This window comes from Prionailurus viverrinus, chromosome A1 (assembly GCF_022837055.1).
Source record: "Prionailurus viverrinus isolate Anna chromosome A1, UM_Priviv_1.0, whole genome shotgun sequence".
Classification (NCBI taxonomy): Eukaryota; Metazoa; Chordata; class Mammalia; order Carnivora; family Felidae; genus Prionailurus; species Prionailurus viverrinus.
In genome coordinates this window covers 9,534,425-9,560,703 of record NC_062561.1, presented here as the reverse complement: position 1 = coordinate 9,560,703, position 26,279 = coordinate 9,534,425, and the positions used below count along the sequence as shown (strand labels likewise).

At 41.7% G+C, this 26,279-nt stretch overlaps 1 protein-coding gene and 1 pseudogene across 3 annotated transcripts in view; both read left to right on the top strand.

Moving 5' to 3' along the window:
• The first annotated feature begins 1,938 nt into the window (after window positions 1-1,938).
• LOC125156551 (M-phase-specific PLK1-interacting protein-like) lies at window positions 1,939-25,869 on the top strand (annotated as a pseudogene).
• The window catches only part of KATNAL1 (katanin catalytic subunit A1 like 1), an 87,319-nt gene continuing 63,962 nt past the window's right edge, over window positions 2,923-26,279 (top strand). Inside the window, exon 1 of one of the 3 annotated variants that reach the window (XM_047871190.1) lies at window positions 2,923-3,212. The gene's annotated coding sequence lies outside the window, so the exon portion shown is untranslated. Of the gene's footprint in view, window positions 3,213-3,464; window positions 3,666-26,279 lie in introns of those variants that run through there. The other 2 variants (XM_047871195.1, XM_047871200.1) reach the window with 2 other exon arrangements.

The following is a 26,279-nucleotide window of genomic DNA, read 5'->3' as shown; positions in this document are numbered from 1 at the left end:
CCTGTTTTCCAGAGTGGCTGCACCAGTTTGCATTCCCACCAGCAGTGCAAGAGGGTTCCTCTTTCGCTGCACCCTCGCCAACATCTGTTGTTGCCCGAATTGTTAATTTTAGGCATTCTCACAGGTGTGAGGTGGTATCTCATTGTGGTTTTGATTTGTATTTCTCTGATGATGAGTGACGTTGAGCATCTTTTCATGTGTCTGTTAGCCATCTGGATGTCTTCTTTGGAAAAGTGTCTATTCATGTCTCTTGCCCATTTCTTCACTGGATTATGTGTTTTTTGGTTGTTGAGTTTGGTAAGTTTTTTTTAAATAGATTTTGGATACTAAGCCTTTATCTGATATGTCATTTGCAAATATCTTTTCCCATTCTGTCGGTTGCCTTTTAGTTTTGCTGATTGTTTCCTCTGCTGTGCAGAAGCTTTTTATCGTGTTGAGGCCCCAACAGTTCATTTTTGCTTCTGTTTCTGCACAAGCTTCATATTTACTGAGTATACTGTGGACCGAATCAAGTAGAATATGCAGATATATACTGTGTTGCAACATATGCTTTTAATAGCTGGCACCAGAGTTCCTCTTGGGGAAAATATTTTGTGTAGGAAAACACTTTGATAAACAGTTTAGGAGTGGAAGGTGGTCCAGAAGGTACAGATTAGGAGAAAGAGATAACTAAAAGTACTGTATAAAGAGAGAAAAGAGGAAGGGAGAGGGATGGGACCAGGAAGATGTTGATTAGTGGCGAGTTGCAGCTTATGCTGAGAAAGGATGGGGGGAGGGGTTGGTGGCTACCAATGCCATTGTGATACTGAAGCCCTTTCAAGACCATGGACTTCTAACTTTAGGCTATTTACATCCTTCATTTAAAACCCTTTAGTTGCGGGGGCACCTGGGTGGCTCAGTTGGTTAAGCGGCCGACTTCGGCTCAGGTCATGATCTCATGGTCCGTGAGTTCAAGCTCCGCGAGTTCAAGCTCCGCGAGTTCAAGCTCCGAGTCCGGCTCTGTGCTGACAGCTCAGAGCCTGGAGCCTGCTTCAGATTCTGTGTCTCCTTCTCTCTGACCCTCCCCCCATTCATGCTCTGTCTCTCTCTGTCTCAAAAATAAATAAATTAAAAAAAAACAAACAAAAAACCCTTTAGTTGCTCCAAACCTTCAGAGGAGCCTGCTACACACACACAGCCAAAGAAAAGTGTTTGATTTCCACACTGGGTCAGCAGGAGAGAAAAGAGTTGCAGAAGGCGAGAGGTGAGAGAGTCCATGTGTTCAGAGAAAGCGAGAACTCAGAGCCAGAAGTGACCCTGTGACGGTAAGTTCCCCTGCCCCCCCACGGGGGATGTACAATCTCGGAGAAGACATTGGCCTTTCCACAGGAGGTGGAAAAGGGACTTGAGTCAATCTCAACAAGATTTTTGTGGACAAGGTGACCCCGACTGAGAACTGGATGATATACACAGTAGCTTGCTATTTTCAATCCTAATTTCTCAAGAGACGTTTATTGCTAGAAAACGACAGGGTCAGTAATTTCCCCCATTTACTTAAATCTCTAGGTCTCATTTTCCTCATTTGCAAAATCTGGAGATTGGATGCAGAATATCTCTGTGGTCGCTATTAGAGTCTACCGCTCTAATAACAATCTTACAGAGGCAGAGAACAAATTGGTGGTTGCCAGAGGTGGGGGTGGGGGTGCAAAATGGGTGAAGGGGGTCACCGAGTACGAATTTTGTTATAAAATAAATAATTCCTGGGGATGTAACGTACAGCAGGACTACAGTTAATGGCACTGTGTTGTCTATTTGAAAGTTGCGAAGGGAGATCTTAAAAAAATATTATGTTCTTTTCTGGAGGTACATTCACACACAGTGAAATGCACGCATTTCATTACCTGCACCATTCCATGAGTTTTGACAAATGCACAGACCTCTGTAACCCAAACGCTAAGCATGATACACATCTTCTCCATCACCGCGGAAAATTCCCTCTTCAGTGGAGCCTGGGCGGTTCGGTCTGTTGAGCATCTGACTCTTGATTTTGGCTCACGGGTCAGGAGATGGAGCCCCACCTCCGGCTCCGCACCGAGTGGGCGCCTGCTCAAGATTCTCTCTCTCCCTTTCTGTCTCTGCCCACCCCCCCCCCCCCCCCGCCCTCCTCCCCCTCTTCCCCCCCTCTAAAAAAAAAAAAAGTCCCACCCTCACCTCCAGGCTACCCATTCTCCTGATACTTATCAGGAAATGTTAAATAACTAAGATTTAAAAGTTATTGTTAAATGCCAGTCTAATGCTTTTTATTTCTCACAAGCACTGGGAGCTGGCCATTACCTGCATTTTGCAGATTAAAACTTTCAGCATCACAGGGGGTAAATAAATTGCCCCCCGGTCATCAGCTACCAAGTATAGGGGCAGGACGTGAACCCAGAAGCGGGTTTCGGAAGCCCATGCGCTTGACCTCAGTTTCTACCGCACTGCATCTCTCAGGCGGGTCCTGGAGAGTCCGCAAACGGTCACCTAAGAAATACTACACATCAAAAATTCAGCTGAAATCACTGCCACGTACAAGTTCTCAAACCTCCCGAATGAGCCTAAAGGCTGTAGGCACTACATTTTTACTAACGGATTCATTTCTAGCCCACTCCTCAGAGAGTGGCAGAAAAGGTGTGAGAGACTGCGACTTTCCCGGTGAAAAGCCCCAGGGTGGCTTCGGGTCCCACCCCGCCACTCGGCCGAGGCGGCGGGGGAGGGGCCGGACCAGACGACCTTTAAAGAGCCGGCGCTGAGCCGCTGGGGCGCTCCTTCCTCTGACGCCACAGGCACCCTCTCGGAATAGAGCGGGCACCAACGCGCTCCGCCGGCGGCACAGGACACGCGTCATGCCAAGGGGATTGGACGCTGCCGCAGCAGGGCTCATCCGGCCCCACCGAGTCATTAGTCACTCGCCCTCCTCAATGTCACAGTCTCCCTCCTTCCCCCGAAGCACCCGGGCGCCTCCCTTCCCCCGCACCCGGGTGGGGTTCCCAGGCTCCTCCCCCGAGTTGTCTTGGCGTCCCCGCGCGCCCCCCACCGCTCGGTCCGCGGCTGCCATGGCAACCGTACGCCGCCGCCGCCGCCTCTTCACGCACGTCGGGAACTAACGGACTCCGCGGCGGCGGCTGCGGCGGCGGCCTGTGCCCCACCCCCACCCGGACCGCATCACCCACAGCCGGCCAACCTGCGGCACCTAGGTAATGAATCCGAGGGAGAGCGCCGCGGGCAGGAGGGGGCAGGTGGTGGGGCGTTCAGGTGGACAGCCCCACCCGGTCTCCCGCCGCCAGGGCAGTGCCGCGGTCTTGGGGCGCCGGGAGGGGAGGAGGAGGGCCGTGGGAGCGCGAGGCTCGCGGGGCATTATGGGCATTGTAGTTTAGCGGCTGCACAGGCTCTCGGCCTCGGCGGGGTGGCCTGGACCGGCGAACTACAAAGCCCGGCGGCCCCGACCGCTGGCAGGGAACGATAAACTTTGAGCGGACCGGGCGAGAAAAAAAATCTGTCTTTGTGGTGCGGGGGCTCTTGGGTGGTCGCGGAACTGGGCTCTGCGCTGGGAAAGGGAAGTGGAGGTGAGACTTGGGTGGCCCGCCGTTGGGCCCGCCCCGGCTGACAGCGCTCAGCCCCACCCCGGCTGGGCTGGGCCACCGCCCCGCGTAAGTCTCAGGGATGAGCAGCCACCCCAGCCGCAGGGCCTCGGGCCTGCGGCGCCTCTGACCCTCCCAGGTTGCTGCCTCTCGGTGCCGAACCGTATGTATGGCACACATTTGATGCGAGACCTGAGAAACTAAAAAAAAATTTTTTAACAGGCCTGTCTCCTTTTCCTGAGAACGTGTGGTTTCTAGGCTTTTATTCATGATTATTCTGAAGTAGCTCAGAGGTGTTTGCATATTAAGCCCCTAATTCATTATTATTCAAAAGGCATTAATGCTTAAAGGTCAAGTGTAGAAGTAGAGACCATGCTTTTATATAGTAGTATCTTTTTTTTTTTTCCATAACCGTTTTGCCTTTTGCATTGTATTTATTGAGGGTTAAGATCGCAAAATGAGGACCCCCACCTTCCCACTTACTAGCTTGGCCGCTGCCTGCCCATATTTTGATTCTATTTTGAAGATTAGTTTAACTTTAAATTACTGGAATTTAAAAAAAAAATTTTTTTTTTCAACGTTTATTTATTTTTGGGACAGAGAGAGACAGAGCATGAACGGGGGAGGGGCAGAGAGAGAGGGACACACAGAATCGGAAACAGGCTCCAGGCTCTGAGCCATCAGCCCAGAGCCCGACGCGGGGCTCGACGCGGGGCTCGACGCGGGGCTCGAACTCCCGGATCGCGAGACCGTGACCTGGCTGAAGTCGGACGCTTAACCCACTGCGCCACCCAGGCGCCCCTAAATTACTGGAATTTTTAAAGCACAGACTTTTCTTTCTTATTTATTTATTGATTGATTGATTGATTTTTTTTTTTTTTTTTTTTTTTTTTTTTTTTTTTTTTTTTTTTGCTTTTTAGCAGTGGGTACTAATTATTTTCTTTGGTTATTTCAGTATTCTTTGGAATTTCTCAGGAGCGTGCTTTCAGGATGAAAATTGCCCAAACAAAACAAAACGAAACAGCAACTCTGTAATACACCTTAGCCCTTAGGGTTGGCTTAGGTCCTGGTGGTAAGGAAGCTGACACAGATTTAGAAAACCTTTACATTTTTTTCAACAGGGAGACAACCATCCTAGACATTTGGCATTTTATATAGTATGCAGAAAAATCGTGGGTAGCACGGCGGGTTTATTTTGTGGGTGTGTTTTCAACAAGTAAACCACATAAGGCCACTACAAAATTCCTATTTTCCTCCATTAAAATGAGACTGGCCTGTAACTTTTACTTAAATTACCGATTTTGTAGAAGGAGATGGAACTTAAATCTAGTAAGACCGTTAGTAAAAAAATTGACGCCTTAATACTATAGGGATTGGAAGTGTTTTATTTATTCATTCAAGCTTTGTTAACGAACCTGTTAAATTGTGGACATTATGCCAGATAGTGGGAATTAAAAGACGATGTGTTCTGTATGGGCAAACAGTCATGTGATCGTAACGGTATGGCAGAGATAGGTGCGAGTTGCTATAGGAGCCCAGAGTGGGAATACATCGCAATATAACAGTAACATTTATTGATTACCTAATCTCAGCGAGGCACTATACAGTATTTTGTATGTAGTCCATTATTTAATGCTCATAAAAATCCCTAGCTACTGTTATTCAGAGATGAGGAAACAGGCTTAAAGATTTTTGTCCAGAGTCGTACCTGGTAAGGTTTGAACCTGGGATTTCAACCCAAGTGGGTCTAACTCATCTAAGTCGTGATCTCAGCCACTGATGGCTGTTCTCTGGACCCATTGGTAGAAATACCCTGACTCTAAGGAGATCAGGGGAAGTTTCCAGTGTGACGTTCCATTTGACCCGCGTTAAAGAAAGTTGAGTAGGCTGTCCCTGGAGGGAAGTTGAGGAAACTCATTCTAGGCAAATGGCGCAACAAAAAGCAAAGGATATATTTGAGTGTTTTGTTTGGAGAATCCTAGGTCATTCTGATGCCCCAGTTCCAGAGTGAATGCAGTATAGTGATGGGAGAGGCCAGATATTAAAGTACTTGGTACCATGATAAAGAGTTTGGAAGTTTTTGTTTTTGTTTTTCATCATGGGGCAACCATTGAAGAATTTCAAATGGAGTAGTGGTGTTATTGGGTTTGTATTTAACATTTTTAAAAAAATGTTTTTATTTATTTTTGAGCCAGAGAGCGACAGAGCATGAGCAGGGGAGGGGCAGAGAGAGAGGGAGACACAGAATCTGAAGCAGGCTCCAGGCTCTGCTCTGTCAGCACAGAGCCCGATGTGGGGCTTGAACTCATGGACTGTAAGATCATGACCTGAGCTGAAGTCGGATGCTTAACCAACTGAGCCACCCAGGCGCCCCTGGGTTTGTATTTTAGAGAGATAACTCCAGCTGAAGTGTGAAGAATAGACCCAGGAGGGGGGAAATTAGAGTGGTATGGGGCAATCAGTTTTAGGGGAAAAAAAATACAGTGGAAAAATGAAGAGAGTCTGAACTAAGCAGCTGGAGTTATGGAAACACAGGGATTGTAGAAGTATTTAAGGGATAAAATTAGTACGATTTAAGTTGGGGGCTAGACATATTTGGAACCTTAAGACAAATGATTCCTAGTTTTCTGCCTAGGATGTCTGAAAGGATAATAAAACCGTTGATCGAGAGGAAAAGGAGCAGGGTTTTGATGGGGTGAAAGATAAAGACCAGCTCAGTTTTGATATTCATTCAAAGTTCTTGTGGGATATTCAGGTAAGGATGCATTTGGATCTGGAGTTCAGGAGAGAGTTCAGGGCTGGAGGTGGAGGTTTGCATGTGCATAAGTAGTTGAAATTAAAGGAGAGAATGAGTCAGCTCACATAGGAATATATAGAAACGAAAAAGGAAAAGTTTGAATAAGTTTGGGAAGCAGCAGCATTTGTGGTGTGTGTGTGTGTGTGTGTGTGTGTGTGTGTGTGTGTGTGTGTTTGAGGAGGGGAGGGAGGACCATGTTTGAAAGCAAGGGGGAGAAATGCCCACAAATGAGACTGAGAGATTGGGAGGCAGAGAAAGAGAAGAATCAGAGCGGGCATGCATAACAAATGACAAACGAGAGGAAAGTTAGAAGCAGGAATGGCCCAGAGTATCATGTGTCTTGCAGAGGGCAAGTAAGGTAAAGATTGAAACGTACCCAGTGGATCTGGTGACTTCAAATCACTTCTAAACTTTGCAAAAATGAGAAAGAGGAATGTGAGCTTAAGCCACTTGAAAAAAACATTTGCTTTTTCCATAATAATACAAATACAAAAGAAAATAGAATGATGAGTCCCATGTAGTCATTACCTAAGCTTGAAGAATGAGCACATCACCAATTTTGTTTCATCTATAACCCCTGCCCCCAACTGGATTATTTATTTTTGATTAATTAATTTATTTATTTTTGGATTGTTTTAAAGCTAAGCTCAAGTATCATATCTTTTTATCTGTAATTGTTTTCAATATATATCTGTTTGGGGTGCCCGGTTGGCTCCGCTGGTAGAGAGCGCGACTCTTGACCTCAGGGCAGTGAGTTCGAGCCCCACGTTGGGTGTAGAGATTACTTAAATAAACTTAAAAAAAAATTTTAAGGATTCTTTCTTAAAAAAAAAAACAAAACTGTACTATTATCCTGCTTAAAAGAAATGGACAGTACTTCCTTAATATAAAATCCCCAGACACACTTTTCTTTAAAGAAGTTTGACTCTGAAGGAAAGAAAGGGATAAAGCAGTAACTGAAAAAGGTTTGTAAGTTTTTTTTTTTTTTCTTTAAAGACTGATGAGCTGTTAGGGAAAGAGCCAATGAAGAGGAAATGTTTGAAGATGTAGGAGATGAGAGAGAGGAGATAGTGGATGGATCTGTCTCTGAAAATGTAGGGAACGATGGACGAGCAGAGTTGGAAGAATCAGTCTAGAATGAGTTTGTTACATTTTTAAAGTATCAACTAAGTGCTAGCTAGCTGTGATCCTAGGCAGTGTGCTAGTGTAGACAGGAGGAGAGATGCACTGGAAAAGGAAGAAAAGAAGTGAGAATAGATACGGATATTTATAGGTTGGGTGGTAAAAGGTTCGAGAGTTCAAAGCTTATGTTCTCTAAGAGGTAGATAGGAGTCAAGATCACTTGATGAGAGGAGATGGGGGTGGGGCGTTCGGTGGTAAAGGAGAATGGTGGGGTTTTGGAATAGTCACTGAGCTAGGACAGGTTAAGAATGGTTTCATGGAGCTGAGATTAGAATTCGGTAATTTTCAATGACAGCAAAACATAAGGTTGTGTGATTTTTTTTTTATCACCCTTAAATTTTGATTTACTAAAGGAGAGCTTAAAATATTGAGACCAGTAGCCTAATGTATGACCAAAGAGAAGAGAATCCAGGCTAAGAACTTTTGATTGATTGTTCCTCAACAACCAACAACTTTAGATTTTTTCATTTAACTGATAATTATTATCTATTTTGTGTAAATATCACAGTAAAATTAGAAAGCCCTCATGGCTTCTTTGGATTAATACTTTGATTTTTGCAGTACGTACAGTGATATTCTTTTCTAGAGAACATTTCTCCAAGGATCGTTTACTGCATGCGGTAAGAGTGGAAGGGGCCAGTTATATCTGTTGTCCAGTTCTGGAACTACAACTTATTTTCTGTGTAATCACAGACAAGTTTCCAAACCTGTACCCTTATTAAAAAAAAAAGATGTTAATACTATTTTATAGGATTTGGGGGAAGATTGGACGGTTTAATGGAGGTAAACCCTAAGTGCTCAGTAACTGAAGGCTACTTTCCTTTCTCCCCCTTAGCAACAATATGCCAGGATTGCCCGTTCTGTTCGACAAGAGGCCATGTCCTGTGACTTTACCTGACTATATTAAGCAGGTGGATCAGGCAGTGGTTCCATTACAAAATAATGATTTGATCAATAAAAAGATTCGTCAATTCTTTTAAGTAAGGCTTCCTTAAATGCTATAAGGTGTTCTTTCATAGACCATTAATAGGAATAATATCTTTTCCTGGGTTTCATCTTCAAAGAAATTGGGAATTGCGCTGCATGATTTGAGATCCCGATAGCCCTCAACTTCAATTGATGATATCTCATTTCTGGACTGATTTATATTATCATGTTACTAATTTTGAGCATCTATTTGTGAATGGAAAATATGCATATTTTAATGTACTCAGCGTTATTTCTGTTTTTTAAGTTTATTTATGTATTTTGAGAGAGCGAGCAAGCAAGGGAGGGGCAGAGAGAGAGAGGGAGAGAAAATCCCAAGCAGGCTCTGCACCTCCAGTACAGAACCTGATGTGGGGCTTGAACTCACTACCTTCGAGATCATGACCTGAGCCATAATCAGGAGTCAGATGCTTAACCGATTGAGCCACCCGGGACTCATTATTATTTCAGACATTGTTTTCTCCTAGATAACTATTTTATATATGGTAGACCTAGTGAAAGAATGCCTTAGAATACTTAGTCAAAGTTAGGTGTATACAGTCATTAGCTAGACAAATTTAAGGCATAGATTATGGGAGAGGTTTTTTTAAAAAAGGAGTAGTTTTCTAAGGTGAGTTATTTAATCTCCACTAGATGTCTTTATGTTTCTTTTGCTATGGATTGTTTGATGAGGTCCTATTTGAAGGTATGGAGATGGAATAAATGACCTTTTGAGTCCCTTTCTAACTTTGTAATTCTTTTTTTTTTTTTTTTTTTTTTTTAGAGCAGAGGAAGGACAGAGAGAGAGAGAGAGAGAGAGAGAGAGAGAGAGAGAGAGAATACCAAGCAGGCTCTGTGCTGTCAGTGCAGAGCCTGACATGGGGCTCAATCCCATGAACCATGAAATCATGACCTGAGCTGAAACCGAGTCGGATGCTTAACCGACTGAGCCACCCGGGAGCCCCAATAAAATTTATAGTTTAAGCTGCCATCTTGAAACAGACTGGCAGATGGTCAACATTATCTGCTGCTTCAGTATGTTAAAGAATTTAATCCACGGGCAGAAATTTTATGATGGTTACTTCTGAGAAACATTTAAGCTCTTAGGATTATCTGTTTAGATTCTTTTATTTTGTATGCACAGTCATTTTTCTGTTTCCCAAGTATTTGAGAAGTGAGCTTAGGTAAGGAAACAAAAAGCCTTCATTGCTACAGACATTTTCCTCTTGTCTCTGGGTTTTTGATTGCATCATATTCTCGATTATTCATGGCAAGCTATAGTCCTTGAGAGTATAGCCCATCATAAAGAGATGGGTATTGTGGCTTTCAAAGTTAGCTGTTTTGCTGACTGGGGCTCACATAGTTAGGTCAATTTATTCCTACTAAAACATACCTCAAGATGTGGTAATTCTAGCAGTTGTGATTATGTTTGTTTTTTTTTTTTTAATTGCTGGGATTTATAGTAGTCATTGCATGAAATAGACTGCACTTTGGTGATTTTGATAAACTTTAAAGAAAAATATATGTAGAAGCTGGACCACATTGGTCGAATTCAGTGTGGGACAAAATGCTTAAATCTGATTTGTTTTGCCACCACTGTTCTAATTAGTGTTATTTTGTTCACATTGCTGTTGTTGAGGCTGCTTCAGTGTTTCTAAAATAAATATCTAATTTCAGGAATTCACAACTCCTAGAAGAAAGAAGAGCATTATGAGAGAATGATGGAAGTGTGAGAATGAAAATACTTTAATTAAAACATTTTCCCCTCTCCCCCACCCCTCCCATCAACCCGCAGTTCGTTCTCTGTATTTAAGAGTCTCTTATGGTTTGCCTCCCTCTCTCTGTGTTTGTATCTATTTTTTTCCCCCTTCCCTTCCTCCATGGTCTTCTGTTAAGTTTCTGAAGTTCCACGTATGAGTGAAAACATATGATATCTGTCTTTCTCTGATTGACTTATTTCACTTAGCATAATACCCTCCAGTTCCATCCATGTTGCTGCAAATGGCAGGATTTCATTCTTTCTCATTGCCAAATAATATTCCATTATATATATAAACCACATCTTCTTTATCCATTCATCAGTTGATGGACATTTAGGCTCTTTCCATAATTTGGCTATTGTTGAAAGAGCTGCTATAAACACTGGGTACATGTGCCCCTGAATCAGCACTCCTGTATCCCTTGGATAATTTTTTGAGGAACCTCCACACTATTTTCCAGAGCAGCTGCACCAGTTTGCATTCCCACCAACAGTGCAAGAGGGTTCCTGTTTCTTCACATCCACACCAGCATCTCTTGTTTCCTGAGTTGTTAATTGTAGCCACTCTGACCGGTGTGAGGTGGTATCTCAGTGTGGTTTTGATTTGTATTTCCCTGATGATGAGTGACGTTGAGCATCTTTTCATGTTAGCCATCTGGATGTCTTCTTTGGAAAAGTGTCTATTCATGTCTTCTGCCCATTTCTTCACTGGATTATTTGTTTTTTGGTATTGAGTTTGGTAAGTACTTTATGGATTTTGGATACTAACCCTTTATCCGATATGCCATTTGCAAATATCTTTTCCCAGTCTGCTGGTTGCCTTTTAGTTTTGTTGCTTGTTTCCTTTGCAGTGCAGAAGCTTTTTATCTTGATGAGGTCCTAATAGTTCATTTTTGCTTTTAATTCCCTTGCTTTTGGAGACGTGTTGAAGAAATTGCTGCGAGTGAGTTCAAAGAGGTTGTTGCCTGTTTCTCCTTTAGGGTTTTGATGGTTTCCTCACTCACATTTGGGTCTTTCATCCATTTTTAGTTTATTTTTGTGTGTGGTGTAAGAAAGTGGTCTAGTTTCATTCTTTTTTTTTTTTTAATTTAACTTTATTTTTTAAAATTTACATCCAAATTAGTATATAGTGAAGCAATGATTTCAGTAGATTCCTTAATGCCCCTTACCCATTTAGCCCATCCCACCTCCCACAACTCCTCCCGTAACCCTCAGTTTGTTCTCCATATTTATGAGTCTCTTCTGTTTTGTCCCTCTCCCTGTTTTTATATTATTTTTGTTTCCCTTCCTTTATGTTCATCTGTTTTGTCACTGAAAGTCCTCATATGAGTGAAGTCATATGATTTTTGTCTTTCTCTGACTAATTTCATTTATCATAATACCCTCCAGTTCCATAGTAGTTGCAAATGGCAAGATTTCATTATTTTTGATTGCCGAGTAATACTCCATTGTGTGTGTATGTATATATATATATATATATATATATATATATATATATACATACACACACACACACACACCACATTTTCTTTATCCATTCATCCATCGATGAACATTTGGGCTCTTTCCATACTTTGGCTATTGTTGATAGTGCTGCTATAAACTTGGGGGTGCATGTGTCCCTTCGAAACAGCACACCTGTATTCCTTGGACAAATATCTAGTAGTGCAATTGCTGGGTCGTAGGGTAGTTCTATTTTTAGTTTTTTGAGAAACCTCCATACTGTTTTCCAGAGTGGCTGCACCAGCTTCCATTCCCACCAGCAATGCAAAAGAGATCCTCTTTCTCCGCATCCTCGCCAACATCTGTTGTTGCCTGAGTTGTTAATGTTAGCCATTCTGACAGGTGAAAGGTGGTATCTCATTGTGGTTTTGATTTGTATTTCCCTGATGATGAGTGATGTTGAGCATTTTTTCATGTGTCGGTTGGCCATCTGGATGTAGTTTCATTCTTCTGCATGTTGCTGTCCAGTTCTCCCAGCACCATTGGCTAAAGAGACTGTCTTTTTTTCCATCGGATACTCTCTCCTGCTTTGTCAAAGATTAGTTGGCCATACACATGTGGGTCCAATTCTAGGTTCTCTATTCTATTACATTGGTCTATGTGTCTGTTGTTGTGCAGGTACCATACTGTCTTGATGATTACAGCTTTGTAGTAGAGGCTAAAGTCTGGGATTATGATGCCTTCTGCTTTGGTTTTCTTTTTCAACATTACTTTCGCTATTCAGGGTCTTTTGTGGTTCCATACAAATTTTAGGATTGTTTATTCTAGCTTTGAGAAGAATGTCGGTGCAATTTTGATTGGGATTGCATCGAATGTGTAGATTGCTTTGTATAGTATTGACATTTTAACAATATTTATTCTTCCAATCCGTGAGCATGGAATGTTTTTCCATTTCTTTGTGTCTCCTTCAATTTCCTTCATAAAGGTTTTCTATAGTTTCCACAATACAGATCTTTTACGTCTTTGGTTAGGTTTATTCCTAGGTATTTTATGGTTCTTGGTGCAATTGTAAATGGGATCGATTTCTTGATTTCTCTTTCTGTTGCTTCATTATTGGTGTATAGAAATGCAACTGATTTCTGTACAATGATTTTGTATCCTGAGACTTTGCTGAATTCATGTATCAGTTCTAGCGAACTTTTGGTGGAGTCCTTCAGGTTTTCCATGTAGAATATCATGTTGTCTGCAAAAAGTGAAAGTTTGACTTTTCTTTGCCAATTTTGATGTCTTTTATTTCATTTTGTTGTCTGATTGCTGAGGTATGACTTCAAACACGATGTTAAACAACAGTGGTGAGAGTGGACATCCCTTTTGTGTTCCTGATCTCAGGGGGAAAACTCTCAGTTTTTCCCCATTGAGGAGGATATTAGCTGTGGGCTTCTCATATATGATTTTTATGGTGTTTAGGTATGTTCTTTCTATCCTGAATTTCTTGAGGGTTTTTAGTAAGAAAGTATGCTGTATTTTGTCAAATGCTTTTTCTACATCTATTGACAGGATCATATGGTTCTTATCCTTTCTTTTGTTAATGTGATGTATCACATTGGTTGATTTGTGAATTTTTTTTTTAATTTTTTTTTTTTTAGTTTTTTTTCAATGTTTATTTATTTTTTGGGGGACAGAGAGAGACAGAGCATGAACGGGGGAGGGGCAGAGAGAGAGGGAGACACAGAATCGGAAACAGGCTCCAGGCTCTGAGCCATCAGCCCAGAGCCCGATGCGGGGCTCGAACTCACGGACCGCGAGATCGTGACCTGGCTGAAGTCGGACGCTTAACCGACTGCGCCACCCAGGCGCCCCTGATTTGTGAATATTGAACCAGCCCTGCAGCCCTGGAATGAATCCCATTTGATCATGATGAATAATTCTTTAAAAAAAATTTTTTTTGATGTTTATTTATTTTTGAGAGTGAAAGAGACAGAGTGCGAGCAGGGGATGGGCAGAGAGAGAGAGACACACACATAGAATCTGAAGCAGGCTCCAGGCTCTGAGCTGTCAGCATAGAGCCTGATATGGGGCTTGAACTCAGGAACCACAAGATCATGACCTGAGCCGAAGTCTGACGCTTAACCGACTGAGCCACTAGGCGCCCCATTAATTCTTTTTATATGATGTTGAATTCCATTTGCTAGTATCTTGTTGAGAATTTTTGCATCCATGTTCATCAGGGATATTGGCCTTAATTCTCCTTTTTTGTGGGGTCTCTGGTTTGACAATCAAGGTAATGCTGGCTTCATAAAATGAATCTGGAATCTTAACTTCCGTTTCTATTTTTTGGAACAGCTTGAGAAGGATAGGTATTAACTCTGCTTTAAATCTCAGGTAGAATTCCCCTGGGAAGCTATCTGGCCCAGGACTTTTATTGGTTGGGAGATTTTTGATAACTGATTCAGTTTCTTCACTAGTTATGGGTCTATTAAATTTTCTATTTCTTCCTGTTTGAGTTTTGGTAGCGTGTGGGTGGCTAGGAATTTGTCCATTTCTTCCAGGCTGTCCAGTTTGTTGGCATAAAATTTTTCATAGTATTCTCTGATAAATGTTTATATTTCTGAAGGATTGGTTGTGATAAGTCCAAATTCATTCGTGATTTTATCTATGTGGGTCCTCTTTTCTTTTTGAGAAGTCTGGCTAGGGGCGTATCCCTTTTGTTTACTTTTTCAAAAAACCAGCTCTTAGTTTCATTGATCTGTTCTATGTTTTATTGGATTCTGTATTGTTTATTTCTGCTCTAATCTTTATTATTTCTCTTCTTCTGCTGGCCTTGGTTTTTTTTGTTGTTGTTTTGTTTTGTTTTGTTTTGTTTGCTGTTCTGGTTCCTTTAGGGGTTGCGTTACGTTTTGTATTTGGGATTTTTCTTGTTTCTTAAGATAGGCCTGGATTGCAATGCATTTTCCTCTTAGGACTGCCTTTGCTCCATCCCAAAGGGTTTGGATTGTCGCGTTTTCATTTTCATTTGTTTCCAAATATTTCTTAATTTCTTCTTTAATTGCCTGGTTGACCCATTTATTCTTTAGTTGGATGTTCTTTAACTTCCGTGCATTTGGAGGTTTTCCAGACTTTTTCCTGTGGTTGATTTTCAGTTTCATAGCATTGTGATATGAAAATGTGCATGGTATGATCTCAATTCTTTTATATTTATCAGCTGTTTTGTGACCCAGTATGTGATCTGTCTTGGAGAATGTTCCATGTACACTTGAGAAGAAGGTGTATTCTGCTGCTTTGGGATGAAAAGTTCTGAATATATCTGTCAAGTCCATCTGGTCCAGTGTATCATTCAGGGCCATTTTTGATTTATTGATTTTCTGCCTAGATGATCTGTCCATTGTTGTAAGTGGAGTTTTAATGTTCCCTGCAATTACCACATAAGATTGCTTATGTTGGTGATTATTTTATATATTTGGGTGCTTCCAAATTGGTTGCATAAACGTTTATAATTATTAGTTCTTCTTGATGGATAGATCCCATAATTATGATATAATGTCCTTTTTCATCTCTTGTTACAGCCTTCAGTTTAAAATCTAGTTTGTCTGATACATGTATGGCTACTCCAGCTTTCTTTTGACTTCCAGTAGCATGGTAGATGGTTCTCCATCCCCCACTTTCAATCTGAAGGTGTCCTCAGGTCTCAAATGAGTGTCTTGTGGACAGCAAATAGATAGGTCTTGTTTTTTTTTTTTTATCCATTCTGATACCCTATGTCTTTTTATTGGAGCATTTAGTCCATTTACATTCAGTGAACTTAGTGTCAAATATGGACTTATTCAGATATGGACGTAGTGTCATTGTGTTATCTGTAGGTTTCATGCTTGTAGCGATGTCTCTGGTCCTTTGTGATCTTTGCAACATTCCACCCACAGAGTCTCCCTTAAGATCTCTTGTAGGGCTGGTTTAGTGGTGATGAACTCCGTCAGTTTTTGTTTGTCTGGGAAAACCTTTATCTTTCTTTCTTTCTGTTTTTTTTTTTTTACATTTTTTTTTTTTTAATGTTTACCTACCCCTGAGAGAGAGGGGGAGAGAGAGAGAGAGGGAGACACAGAATCCGCAGCAGGCAGCAGGCTCCGAGCTGTCAGCACAGAGCTCGACACGGGGCCCGAACCCACGAACCATGAGATCATGACCTGAGCCGAAGTCGGACGCCCAACCGACTGAGCTACCCAGGCGCCCCTTTTATCTCTGTTTCTATTCTGAATGACAGCCTTACTGGGTAAAGGATTCTTGCCTGCATATTTTTCCTATTCAGCACATTGACTATTTCTTGCCACTCCCTTCTGGCCTGCCGCGTTTCAGTAGATAGCTTGGCCACTACCCTTACGTGTCTACCCTTGTAGATTAAGTCCTGTTTGTCCCTAGCTGCTTTCGGAATTCTCTCTTTATCTTTGTATTTTGCCAGTTTCACTATGGTATGTCGTGCAGAAAATCAATTCCTGTTACATCAGAAGGGAGTTCTCTGTGCCTCCTGGAGTTCAATGTCTGTTTCCGTCCCCAAATTAGGGAAGTTCTCGACTATGATTTGTTCGAGTACACCTTCGAGCCCTTTCTCTCTTCTGGAATTCCTGTGCTAAGGATATTACTACATTTCATTGAATCACTTAGTTCTCTAATTCTTCCCTCGTGGCCTAGAATTTTTTTTATCTCTCTTTTTCTCGGGTTCATCTTTTTCCATAATTTTATCTTCTATTTCACTTATTTTCGCTTCTGCCTCTTCAATCCTCACTGCCATTGCCTCTAGTTTATTTTGCACCTCATTGACAGCATTTTTTAATTCATCATGACTATTTTTTAGTTCCTTGATCTCTGCAGCAATAGATTTTCTGCTGTCTTCTATGCTTTTTTCAAGCCCAGCAATTAATCTCATGGCTATTATTCTAAGTTCTTGATCAGATATATTGTTTATATCTGTTTTGATCAGTTCTTTAGCTGTCATGTCTTCCTGGAATTTCTTTTGAGGAGAATTCTTCTGTTTCGTCATTTTGGCTAGTTTTCTGTCCCTTATGTGTTTTAAAAGCTTGTTATGTGTCCTGCACCTGCGAGCACTAGTGTATTAAAGAGGGGTCATACGCTGTCCTGGGCCTGGCCCTTCAGGAGGTGTTTTTTTGGAGTGTGTTGCTTGTTCTCAGATGTTACGATTCTGGTTGCTTTATCTCCCTGTTCCTAGTGATGTTTTGGACCCTCCACCAGGTGTGCTTTGATTTGTTCATTGAAGTAGCCCTGGAGAAAAACAAACAACCAACAACAACAACAAACCAGTGGGGGGGGGGGGGGTGGCGGGAGCAGTGTTGGTGGAAGAGGTCTTATCACATACAAGGAGAAATGATGGGTGGGAAAAAAAGAAAGAAAAGAAAATTGACCAGGCAGAGAAACTATATGGCTTAATCCAGAGAGAGAGAGAGAGAGAGAGGAAAATAAGGCGATATAGAACAGGTATAAAGAGAATAGATTACATGTATCTGCTTAAACAAACCAACAACCAGAATAACCAGACTAGAGGAGGAAGAAATAAGAAGGAGAAAAGAAAGAAAAAAAAATGTATGTAAGAAGAACTGTCCAAGAATTAAATCAGAAAATGCAAAACCGCTGGGTGCCTTGTCTGGAGGGGGGGCTGTCTGGTTGGTCAGCGTCAATCTCCGGTGGGTATGCAGTTACGGGGCGTGGAGGGGCGTGGCTTGGTGTAGGGGGTACCGCCTCCCCTCTGGACCCGCTGTCCCTTCCCTGAAGCCCTACCCTGTTGGTGGTGGGGTGAAAAATGGCGACCCCTTAGTTTTCCTGCCCCGACCGACCGGTGTCCCAAACCACTCAGTTTCGGCCAGCCTCACTGTGCCGCGGGGCGAACGAGGCAGTTTGTCCCTCTCTGCCGACTCCCGCGCCTCCCTGGTGCTCAGCTGGGATTGAAACCCCCGATGCCTTCAAGGGGCTCTCTCCGAGTGCCCCCGGTTCCGCCAATATATGGCCTCTGGCTGGCGGTCGCAGGCAGTCTTTGTCCTTTGAATGGTTTTATTCCTTCTTCCCACAGCACTCCAGAGAGGGGATTGCTTTCTCCTACTGTGGACTGCAGCTCTGAACTAGTTACCGAGCCAGGGGCAGGCTTCCCTCCTCCCCAGGTGTGCAAACTGGACAGCTGGCCCATCTGGAGAACGCCCCACAGTTAGAGATTGGATCCTTCTCCATCCCTGGTCCGTGGTAATTCTCTTGTCCAGATACAGCCCTACACTTTCACAGCCTCTCTTTCTCTTCCTTTCCTTACACTGCAGAAGGGGATCCCTCCCCTTCCGGCCTATGCACCCATTTTCTCTCTCCCAGTTCACAATCACGCACCGGTGGCCCGCCAGGTTGTCCCAAGTGTCTCTGCCACTCTGCAGCCCGGACTCTTGGAATTCAAAGTCCTTTGGCCTCAACACTGCTGTGTTTGAGGGACAAGGGAACTTTGGGTCCCCTGTTTCTCCACCATGTTGGATCTTTCCCCCACATAGACCCATTTCAAATACATCATCAACAATTTTAGAAAGCTTGGATCAAGGAGAAGATCCTACAAACTTGCAGAAAGGGGAAAAAACAGGTGATCTATAAAGGATCAGGAATTTGAATGACTTCAGTCTTCCCAACTTAATTGAAGCCTAGACGGCAATAAAGCAGTGCCTTCAAAATTCTGGAGGAAAATTATTTCCAAACTAGAATTCAGTAGCTAATCAAACTATGACAAACGTACGAGGGTAGAATAAAGGTAGAATAAAATCTCAAAAACTCTACCTCCCATCTGTGGAAAGAAAATGTGCTTTATAAAAGTAAGGGAGTAAACCAAGAAAGAGAAAGACCTGTGCTAGACACACACACAAAAGATTCAACATGGAAGAGGCAAGGGGGCTCCCCAGGTTGAAAGCTGATACGAAGTTGAACAGCCTTGAAAGGTAGGTATTGTCTCTTCCTCCAGAGCAAAGGTTGGGCTTGCTTATAGCCCGGAGGAAAGAATATCTTCCTTTGGAACAAGACCTGCATATGCTGTTCAATATAATAGGTTGGGTTCCCTAACTGAGGATTCTTCTGTAATGCAACCTACTGTACATAAAGATGTCAGCTGACTCATCATGCCCTGTGGGAACTGGGGCTTGAGGACCTGGTGCCCCCTCCCCCTCCATACCTTGGGTTGGGTTGTCTTCTGAAAGTTTTATAGTTTTAACTTATGTTTAGGTCATCAATTCATTTTGAGATGATTTTTGTATATGATGTGAGATAAGAGCGGAGGTTCAGGTTCCTTTTGCATATGGATATCTGGTTGTTTCAGCACCCCTTTTCGAAAAAAAAAATTGTCCTTGTTGGCTTGCCTTGGGAACTTTGTCAGAAATTAATTGGCCATATAGGTATGGGTCTTTTTCTGGACTGTCTAATTTGTTCCATTGGTCTGTGAGTCTGTCTGTATGCCAATCCCACACCGTCTTCATTGCTGCAACTTTATAGTAAATCTTGGAAACAGACGGTATAAGTTGTCTTACGTTACTCTTTTGCTAACCCGTTTTGGCTATTCTATGCCCTTTGTATTTCCATGTAAATTTTGAAATCAGCTTGTCAGTTTTTACAAGAAAGGCTGCTGGAATTTTGATGGTGATCGTATTGACTATGGCTCACTTTCAAGAGAATTGACATCTTACCTACATTGAACGTTTCAGTTCATTAATGTGTGAACATACATGTGTCCATTAATGTAGGTCATCCTTAACTTCTCTTAGCAATATTTGGTAGCTTTCCATGTTACATTCTTGAATGTATTTTGTTAAATTTATCCCTGAATATTTCATATTTTTTGGTGATTTTGTTTTTTAACTTTCGTTTTCAATTATTGTTAGTATGTAGAAATGCAATTGATTTTTTTTATATTGACCTTGTGTCCTGCAGCATAATAACTTCTGAGTTACAAAATAAATTTTGAGTTACAAAACTCACTAATTCTAGTAGCTGTTGTAGATTCCCTAGGATTTTCTCCATTAATAATCAGGTTGTATACGAATAAAAGCAACTTCTTTTCCAATCTGTATGCCTTTTATTTTTTTTTTCCTGCCTATTGCAGTGGTTAGAACCTCTAGTTCTAATGTAGAATAGAAGGAATGAGAGCAAATATACTGGGCTTGTTATTTCTTGATCTTTGGGGAGAGCATTTAGTCTTTCACAATGAATATGATTTTAGATGTAAGGATTTCGTGAATACTCTATTGGGCTGAGGAAATGCTCTTCTTAGTTTGCTACAAGTTCTTATGAATGGCGTTGATTTTTTGTCAGAGCTTTGTATGCCTCTATTGAGATGATCATACATTTCATTTCTAGTCTCTTAAAATCCTGTTGATTGGTTTTTAATATAAACCATCTTGAATTTTTGGTATTGACCCTTCTTTGGTCATAATGCATTATCCTTTTTATGTATTACTGCATTTGACTACCTAAAATGTAAAGATTTTTGTATTTGTGTTCCTGAAGGATATTGCTATGTAAATTTCTTTTCTTATAATGTTTAGTTTTGCTATCAGGATAATGCTGCCCCTAAAGTAGGAGTTGGAAGTTTTTCTGCCTCCTCTTTTTTCTTTCTTTCCTTTTAAAATTTATTTATTTATTTATTTATTTATTTTATTTTATTTTATTTTATTTTATTTTATTTTATTTTATTTTAGAGAGAGCATGAGCGGGCATGAGGGGCAGAGGGAGAGAGAGAATCTGACACATCAGGCTCCTTTCTCAGCGTGAAGTTCAATGAGGGGTTTGATCCCATGACCCTGGGATCATGACCTGAGCTGAAATCAAGAGTTGGATGCTCAACCAGCTGGGTCACCCAGGCACCCCATGCCCCATGCCTTTTCTTTTTTCTGAGAATTTGTTTAGAATTGGTTTTATTTTTTCCTTTAATGCTTTGGGAGAATTCACTAGTGAAGCCATTTGGATCTGGAGGGTTTTTTTGTTTGTGTTTTTGGGGAAGATTTTAAATTTCAAATTGAGTATCACTGGTTGATATAGGACTATTCCGATTAATCACTCTGTTTCTTCTTGGGTAAGCTTTGGTATTTTGTGACCTTTATAGCATTTGCATATTTTATTAAGCCCTCGTTTGCCTTTTAATATCCCTAAAGTTTGTAGTGCAAATCAGAAATCATTATTTCTGATTTTGTTAATCTTGTTTTCTCTCTCCCTTTCTCAGTCAATATTACTAGAGATATATTCATTATGATGGTACTTCTGAAGAACCAGCTTGGCTACACTGGAACTTTTTTATTCTTCTATTTCTATCTTATTGATTTCTGCTCTTAACTTTACTATGCTTTTACTTCCTTGCTGTTTAATTTGCTTGTATTTTTCTGGATTCTTAAGATAGAAGTGGAAAGCAGGACTCAGCAAAATACAATCTAGGGGCCATATCCAGACTGCCACTTGTTTTTGAATGGCTTATGAACTGAGAATGGTTGTTGCATTTTTTTAATGGTTAAAAAAGTCAAAAGAAGAATACTGTTTCGTGACGTGTGGAAATTAAATGAAATTCTGTTATCAGTGTCCATAAATAAAGGTCTATTTGAACACAGGCACACACGCTTGTTTACATATTCTTTATGGCTGCTTTTGTGAGCTTGAGTCATTGGGACTGAGATTTTGTGACTTTCTCACTGTTTTGCACTACTTGGGTGCACTATAATCACTGTTTCACGTACCTTGTATATCATTGTACTGTGACATTCTACTTTATTATCAGCACGTACCCATCATGTTGAAACAAAAGATGAGAAAAATGGACTTGACAAGTTATACTTTTATTTTTATTAAAAAAAATTTTTTTTAATGTTTATTTGAGAGAGAGAGAGAGAGAGAGAGACAAGAGTATGAGCAGCGGAGGGGCAGGGAGAGAGGGAGACACAGAATCCAAAGCAGACTCCAGGCTCCGAGCTGTCAGCACAGAGCCGGATGGTGGGTTTGAACCCACGAACTGTGAGATCATGACCTGAGCTGAAGTCAGACACTTAACCTACTGAACCACCCAGGTGCCCCTATTATTATTATTATTATTTTTAATTTTAATTTTTTATTTTAGAGAGAGTGAAAGCATACACAAATGGGGAAGAGGGGCAGAGGGAGAAAGAGGGAGAATCCTAAGCTCAGTGATGTGAGGCTTGATCCCACAACCCGTGGAGTCTCGTGAGATCATGACCTGAGCCGAAATTAAGAGTCAGACGCTCAACTGGCTAAGCCACCCAGGTGCTCCAACATGTTATACTTCTAAAGTACACTAGAGTATACATTATCAAATTAGATGACAAAGCATTGATTATTATGTGGTGAGACTATAGCTGTGCTAAGGAGATACAGTATATGCTGACATTACCAGACTAATCAGTCATCCCAATATTCCCAACTCACAGGAAAACAATGGCCAGAAAAATTAGAAAATTGAAAAAGGAATATCTTAGCCACAGAAGAATTTCTTCACAGAATTATTAAAAATGAAAATCAGACTGTGCCCAGATTAAGTTTCCATTTGTTAGTCAAGTAAGGAAGTCATTTACTACTGATGGTGCCTTAACTAAATCGCCTTTGATTGTAGTAGCCAAAGAAATGTGTCTGGAGAGAATAAACTTGTTTAAAGCTATTAGCTTTTTGGCAAGAACAGTTGCTGCAAGGGTTGAGAACATTAGTAATCAATTAAAAAACAAAGCGAATGATTTTGAGTGGTTTTCCCTGGCTTTTGCGGATTGGCAGAGGTTACCAATACAGCTCAGTTATTGTTATTCAAGAAGTCACGTCAAAGCTTGAAGTTTTTGAAGAATTAGTTTCAATGATAGTGCTCGTGGAATAACTGCTGACAAAAATATTTACAAAAAGTTCAGAAAACACTAATTTTGTATGACCCGAGAGGTGGGATCTGTTAAGATGCATTACAATTGATGGAAGTAAAAATATGTCTCTAACAGAAAACGGCTTAGGTGAGCAAATTTACGAAACTGTGGAAATGTAAAGTGGCTAAAATATAGGGTTACTTATTGTACTTATCAGCAGGTATTTTGCAGAGAACATTTGAGTGTAGCATGAAATACAGAACTGGTCGTGTTGCTCCTGTGGACTTAGTCATTGTTAGCTGCGTGAATTTTGATCAGAAGTAGAAGCCGAAAACCCCGACTTGCCCACCACATTGCAGTTCAGTGGCCTAGTAGTAACAGTAAAATTCTATTCCAGTCTTTTGAGGTTTGGGCTGATTTGAGGTCTTTCCGAATGAGAAGAACTGCTCTCAACCACTGTGCTTGAACACCGAATGGCTTTGGAAGTCAGTTTTTGCTGCAGACTTGGTCATGTTTCTTAAAGTATTCAACCTAAACTTATAAGCCAAACCGTGCTTATATGCAAAATGAGAAGTGATTTCGATGCCAGCTAGTGTTGTTTGAATCACAAATAACATTAAGCTCTTTTAGATAGCTTTGCAGGCCGTCAGAAGTTAAGGTAAAGAAAACGAAGTCGCCGTTCCCACTCAGGGTTGCAGTAGACGTATTTTCTGAGCTCGGTCTCAGACTTTGATGTGAGTGCAGAGGAAACGACCCTATTACAAAATCCGTTTCGTTGTGTGGTTGAGGCATTTGCACCCACCTTACCCTCCGATTGGAGGTGATTGATCTGCAGTGGAAGGACACCCTGAAAGATGAAAGACAAATATTAAGAGAAGAATGAAGTCTGTAGGTATCTTCCAAACAATGAATATGCTGAATTGAAATCGTGTGTATGTGACGGCCCGGCACCTTTCAGGGTAAAAAGACACTTTCAAACATGAAATACATACATTCTTATTTAGAAAGTAGCATTACCATATGAACGTTTGCAGTTGATTTTGATTATAGGGAACGCTAATTTTTAATCTCAACCAAGTGAAGTATTATCCCCCCAAAAGAACTTCATTCTTACTAGGAGACTGGTTTTATCACAAGTTGCACTCAACGGTTATTACTATAGCCTACAATGTTTACTGTCTGATTCTTTATACAAAAAGTTTGCTGACCCCTGCTTTACATCAAGATATTGGTTTTTATCTTGAGAGAGAGCGAGAGAGAGAGAGCGAGAGAGCGAGCATTTGGGAGTAGGGAGAACAGAAGTAGAGAGAATCATGGGGCTCTATCTCACGACCATGAGATCATGACCTGAGCTGAAATCAAGAGTTGGATGCTTAACTGACTGAGCCACCCAGGCGGCCCCTACATGAAGATATTTTTATCCTGCATAGTTGTGTGACAGCACATATTAGCAGAATTAATGCTTTTAAAAGAAAATAATATATGGAACAGCTTTTTTTTTTTTTTTTTTCTCCTTACCGGACTTACTAATTACAGCTCATTCAGTATGAGATCTTATTGCTTTGTGTTAATGTTCTAGTTTGAAGAAGAGGCTTTGCCCGGTTGCCCTGTGTTGTGTGGCTAGATCTGTTAAATGCTGAAGTTTCTGACTGTGCAAAGCTAGTGTACCTTTTGTTGTGGTGTAATTCTTTTTTTTTTTTTTTTTTTTTTTTTTTTTTTATTGGGACAGAGAGAGACAGAGCATGAACAGGGGAGGGGCAGAGAGAGAGGGAGACACAGAATCGGAAACAGGCTCCAGGCTCTGAGCCATCAGCCCAGAGCCCGACGCGGGGCTCGAACTCCCGGACCGCGAGATCGTGACCTGGCTGAAGTCGGACGCTTAACCGACTGCGCCACCCAGGCGCCCCTGTTGTGGTGTAATTCTAAAGTAACACAGGTGCTGCCTTCAAGGAACTTATGCTGGGGGAAGGGACTAATAATCAAAACACATAAAGGAAACAGCTTTATTTCTAAGAATGTACTGGAGTCCGTTGAAATGCCTAGAACTAGATGTGCTTAATTTTGAGGAGGGGTTTTTGAGCTCCTTAAGAATAGATAAGAGGTAGAGAGAAAGCCAAGCTCACACCAGAATGTAATTGCCTCAGAAAGGCGTGGAGAAGTACTTTGATGTTCTCTACCAAGTGGATCTTTTGGTTTACTGTTTTGGGAAATAAGCAGGGCAATTTGGACTCCTCCAGGATGCCGTTCGTCTATATCTCTGAACTCCCCCCAATTTGTAGTCTTTAGTGGCAAGTGACTTGGCATTTAGAGCCCTTGGATGATTCTGGGAGACTTTTGGGAAGCCAGGAAGAAAAGCTAGAATTACCGGCCCGAGAGCTTTGGTAGAAACCAGAAGGTCAGACGATGTTCTTCCTAGCATCTGTAGAAGGGGAAAGAAAAATGATAGTTATTTGCACAGACAGGAAGCTATAGAGAATGATGAGATCATAGAAGATTACAATTTGAGGAGCAAAAGGGGCTCAGGTAGTTTCATTCACAGGTTTTTGCTTAGATTTCAGTTGAATGGGACAAGTAAATACATACAAACGATGCATGGACCACACTACAAGATGTTCCTTTAAAATGTCTTCCTTAAGTGTGACTTTTTGGGGGAGAACGTGGCAGTGAGGTCTTCATCGTCGTCTCCTGATATGCACCGACAGAATTTTTGACCCCGACTGCTCCCTACCCTGGCGTGGGTGTAGGAGGTTGGGGTAGTTTGAGCAGCTTCCGTGTTACCCCGCTTGGAGGCGAACCGCGGCCGCCCTCCCCTCGGGACCTTACGGGAATCCGCCACACACGCCACCATTCTGCCCCGATCAAGGATCAAGGATCAAGGATCAAGGCCCAAAGGGAGCAGCCACCCTCCGCGACAGGGCGGCAGCTTCCGGGGGGGTGGGAGGCTGATTTGGGTCTCCATTCCCTGGCGTCCCCTGGCGGCTGCCCTCACTCCTTATTCCAAGTACCCCGCGGGGTCCCAGCAGAAATTTGGCTATTCCCCACGGGAGCAGCAGCCTCACCCCCAGGGTTCTCCAAGGACATCTACACCATTTGGATCGTGGTAGAGAAAAAAGAATGTCTAATGAGTTGGAAAGTTATTTCAAGCCTTCAATTCTTGAAGACCCTTGGGCTGGCCTAGAACCAGCATCTGTAGTGGCCAGTAACCAACAGTACAGTAATACTCAAACATTCACAGGCAAAAAAGGAAGATCCTTTAGTGGACATTTCTGAAATTCACCCAGAAGTTTCTTGTGACAGGAACATCTTGGACAAAACTTTTACTTGGGTAATTGAATTGAACCCTAAGATGGCGACTGAATAATTAGTCGAGTCTTCTTGGTATTTTACATCACATCAAGTACTGTTGATAATAGAGAAGACATACGGTAGAATCATTTGCAATATTTAGCTCTTTGGAAGTGCCTACCACCTTTTTGAAGATTGACAGTTTCCAGATATTTAACGTTCATGGTTATATAATGGATATTTGTCTTTTCAATAGCTTTTCCAGGGTTTTAAAATAAAACATTTTGTCTTTCCAAAAAGAGAAAGTACGACCTTTTGTTTGGGGGGCCAAATTGTTTTAGGGAGAACTAATTTCTGCGGTTATATGTTTCTACATCGTCAAAAATAAATTGAAT